Raw genomic sequence first — 4,831 nt, 5'->3', positions numbered from 1 at the left:
CTTCTCTCACATCTCCCTGGAACAATAATACAATAAAATATTTGCATTTCATTGGCATTTATATACCAACTTCTATTTTCTCTCCACTCATCTTCCTGAGCCTGTCAGTCTGGTCAGGTGCCATTCCCATACATTGCCATAGTATTCCATTCTTACCTCTCTCCTAGAATGACACCGTTTTCAAGTTTACATTCCCTTATTTACAACTCCAAAATCCAAAAAGCTCTGAAAGCCAAAAGTTTATTTTAAAACTGGTGCCAAAACATATTAACAGCAAAATCTGATGTGAACAGACATGAGGCTATTGTAATGTTGTTCTATTAGGGAAATGTTGCTGTATTTGTTTATTGGGAGGCTGTCCCAGGCTCCAGCAGAAGCCATTTCTGGTTATATGTAAGTATTGTCTTACCTTCCTAAAAAATCCACAAATAGTGTTGTTTCTGAGACACTTGTGGCCCAAATTCTTTGGATAAAGACACACAGAGCTGCATGTTGCCTGATTGCTAGTCTGTGTCCCCTACCAGAGGGTGAGGTCTCTGGCGTCAGCTCTGATTCCTTACACCTGCCTGGCATGTTAGTGGGTCTCAACAAATGTTGAACGAATGATTAAGCAAATATTCACTATCGATTTAGCATATTTAAATGTATCAACTTTCTCTGTTATATTTTATTTATCTATTTACATATTCATTCATCCACTCTCATTCACAGAGGACAGAAAGCTTTATTCATTCACACTGCTCCAGAGAAAGGCAGGATCACTTTAATATGCAGTCCTCTTGGGTTTCTGCCAATTCTCTCTGAATGCGTTTCAGCTCACCCTGCTTCTCTTTCTCCTCAGCTGCTACCCTCTCCTCTCCTGCCCAGTGTTTCAGGTAATTGTAGACTTGGCTTCATAGGTCAAGCCCAGGAACAGAGCAGAGTAGTGGCCGAGCTTGATGAGGGAGAGACATGCGTTGGCAGCACCATCTTGTCTGTGCTCAGTTCTTATTTTTTTAAAGTTACTATTTCGAGAAAGAAGAGTGAGAACTACTAACAGTCCTTTTTGAAAATTTCTTTTTCTAACTGAAAACAAATATTTGGCCAGATTCAAAAATCTGCAACAGAACCAAGAATAATATCATGTTTCCGAGTTTTTAGATTTGTGTTTTATTACCTAGATAAGACTAATGTTACGAATACCAGTGACGCAAAGGTCAAAGGAAACAACTTTCTTTAAAATGTTATGGCAATCTTACTAGTTAGAAAGTTGAAAAAAACGATCATACTGTCGGCAAGGATATAGTGAAATAGACATTCTCAAACAATGCTAGCAAGAGTATGGGTTGTTATAGCCTGTCTAGAAAGCACTTTACAATAAAAATCAAGAAGGTTAAGTTTACATCAGGGCTTCCCTGGTGGTTCAATGATAATGAATCTGCCTGCCAATGCAGGAGATCTGGGTTCGATCCCTGGTCCAGGAAGATCCCACATGCTGCAGAGCAACTAAACCCAGGTGCCACAACTATTGAGCCTGTGCTCTAGAGTCTGAGAGCCTTAATTATTGAGCCCACGTGCTGCAACTACTGAAGTCTGCATGCCTAGAGACTGTGCTCCGCAACATGAGAAGGCATCTCAGTGAGGGGCCTGCATATTACAACAAAAAGTAGTCCCTGCTCATCGCTGCAACTAGAGAAAACCCTACGTAGCAAGGAAGACCCAGCACAGCCAAAAAAGGAAGTTTATATCCACAGTAGAATGAAGGATAATATTTAGCACGTATTATTTAAGAAATTTTGTGTTCTTAAGGTGTGTCGGATTTGTTATTTCTTTAGGAGGTTTCAAAATGTGTTTCTTTTTCTGAAAGCAGCCAATATTGAGTTTTATAAGGTTTGCTTTATTAATATTTTTTATATGAAAAGCTTTTAAGACTTTGTTTTGTTTAAACATTCTTTTAGAAAGTTACAGTTCCTATTCCATCTTGTCTTAACACATTGTGTAAGTATGTGATGGGATAGTTTATAAAGGTCTCATAGATAATATGCTTTGTTGGTTTTGGCTAATAATTATATTAATACAGTACATAGTAATTTTTGAACAGCTTATCAAAACAGTGTGGACAATGCATAGTAAACTCCACATTATATTAAACAAAGTACATATAGAAAAACAGAAGGCACTCTATGTACACTAAATATGAAGGGTTTTAATATGGAAATTAGAGGCGTCCACAATCATTGGAAGGATTGAGAAAGAACAGGGAAATTGGTCCAGTTGGTGGTTGGCTTTGAGAAAACTTTCTTGGAAGATTTTGTGTCTCTCAAGAGTTTCCTGGAAGCTCCCACAAGCTATGTAAGCTTGGAGCACCAAATCAAGTAATTCGCCAGCAAGCACCATTAGCTATCTCAGTTGTCTATGGGACCAAAGAAGGTAATTTGCAGGAACTCATCCAGAAGCTACTGTGAAATTCATGTCCACTGTCAGCCCACACATCTATCTGTCATTGCCCTTGGAGAGTAATAGCTTCTGTTCCTCGCCATTCCGATGTCATATAAGTACCTGTAGCTGGCAGACTCTAACCAGAACCATCTAGAAAGGGGAATTCTGGGAGCAATGCTTCTCAGTTTCTCCTCTGAGATTCACAGATCACAAGGGAAAGTATGATGCCAAATAGACAGGTCATGTTTGTTTTGGTGTTGATGACTACTGCATGATTATTTTTTTTACTAACTTTCTATGTTGTCTGTATTGGTTCAGTCAAATTCACTGTTACTACTTGACTGAGACCCAGAAATCTCTCAGCAAGCAAGTAAGCAAAAGTACAATTGAATTCATCCTTTACTGTTTGATTTTTTTCAGTATTCAAATGTTTTATTATAGTTGGTTTTTTAAAATCAATATACTAACTATGAAAATACAGTTCATTTGATTAATATATCTCTTAGGTAGAGTGAGTATAAAATTTATTATTTAAACTAGGAAACTTTTAATACTGAAAGGAAATTTCCATTAACAATTATACTGGGACAACAAGCATAAACCTGGGTTGTCAAGGACAAATGCAGAGATCTGGTCACTTTTTTTTTTTTTTAATTGAAGTATACTTTATTCACAATATTAGTTTCATGTATACAAAATAATGATTCAAAATTTATATGGGTTATATTCTATTTAAAGTTGTTATAAAATATTGACTATATTCCCAATACAACATACAATTGAATTTATCTTTGACCCATCATCCTGCCTATTCAGGATTATTACTACTTGATTCTTTGTTCCAAAAAGCTGAGGCTCAAGAAGCTGAAACAACATATTTAATATTACCATTAATCTTCTTATGTAAGATGAAATACAAATAAGAAAGCAAGATTTTCACTGATATATTTTCTAGAAGGAATTTTTCTATCCAAGACTTGTACTTGGAAAAGAATCTCAAATATTCTTCATTGTCAACTGTAGAAAAGACAATTTTTGGCAAGGTTTTAATGTAAATTTGCAACCTCCATGTACTGAATCTCAAATTTAGTAACATAAAATTTTTTTAATGTATTTTGAATACTTAGTGTTTTTCTAATTCTTTCAACTTTATACATGTTTTATTTTGGCTTAAAGATAACATATACATTGTACATGAGTTTGTAGCTTTTTCTATATTTTGAGGAAATTTTGAAAGACTAAAATTCTGCTTTATAAAACAAACTCTCAAGATATGAATAATACAAAAGAGGGCCTTTCCATAAAATACTCATGGCCTAAACTCAATAAAATGACAAAAATTTCATTAAAATTGGAATGTCAGTGCACAAATACTATTAAAATGATTAGAATTATGATATAATAGAACATCTATAATTCTACTTTGCATTATAATTTGTAATTTTGTAAATATTTTTGGCTTAAAAAAGGGATAATATTGTTTTTTTATATTATCTAAGTCACTCTCTCCTGATATTCAATTTATTGAATATATTATCTTTTTATTTCACCTGATAAATTTTATCTGATGTCAATTAAAAAGTTTATTTTTATCCATTTACAAGTTATTAGTAATTGTGTATAAAAATAAGTTTTCCCAACCATCATTAATTATTCCAGCATTTTACTCCTGAAACAATAAATATCCATTTGTATTTCAAATAACATTGAAGTAGATATTAACCAGTGAGGCAGAAAGCTGGAGTGAATGGAATGGACTAAAGAAATAGGCTTAAATAAAAGAGATATTGGCTATAACTCTATTGCCATTATTTAAACAAGAGTTAGTGAGATCCTCAACTAGGAAAGAGACCAAAGAAACAGAAAGAAGTGACAATTGCAAAATGTAACAGGGAGGGTTATGGTTGGATGGCATCACTGACGGGATGGACTTGAGTTTGAGTAGGCACCAGGAGTTGGTGACGGACGGGGGAGCCTGGTGTGCTGCAGTCCATGGGGTCGCAGAATTGGAGACGACTGAGCGACTGAAGTGAACTGAACAGGGAGGGAGAATGGACAGGTTTTGGTAACTGGCTGAATATAAGGGCAAGAGAGATGATCATTTTATTTATTTAAGATTTTTTTCTTTATGTAGACCTTTTTTTTTAAAGTTATTGGCTTATTTAATAGGCTGTGTAGGGTTTTAGTTGTGACACACAGGATCTTTAGCTGCAGTGCACAGACTTTCTAGCTGTGGCTTAGTTGCTTCATTGCATATAAAAGGGATCTTAGTCCCTTATCATGGATTGAACCCATGTCCCCTGCATTGCAAGGTAAATTCTTAACCACTGGACCACCAGGGAAGTCCCAACATGGGCCATTTTTAAAGTCTTTATTGAATATTGTTGCAATATTTCTTCTGTTTTATGCTTTG

The 4,831-nt window shown here is 35.1% G+C and overlaps 1 pseudogene; it reads right to left on the bottom strand.

Annotated features, from left to right (window-relative positions):
• Positions 1-758: 758 nt before the first annotated feature.
• Positions 759-969, bottom strand: LOC104981719 (annotated as a pseudogene).
• Between the last annotated feature and the right edge of the window lie 3,862 nt (positions 970-4,831).

The sequence above is a fragment of the Bison bison genome, unplaced genomic scaffold (assembly GCF_000754665.1).
Source record: "Bison bison bison isolate TAMUID 2011002044 unplaced genomic scaffold, Bison_UMD1.0 scf7180017864519, whole genome shotgun sequence".
NCBI classification, from domain to species: domain Eukaryota; kingdom Metazoa; phylum Chordata; class Mammalia; order Artiodactyla; family Bovidae; genus Bison; species Bison bison.
This window is presented reverse-complemented; position numbering and strand designations above follow the sequence as displayed.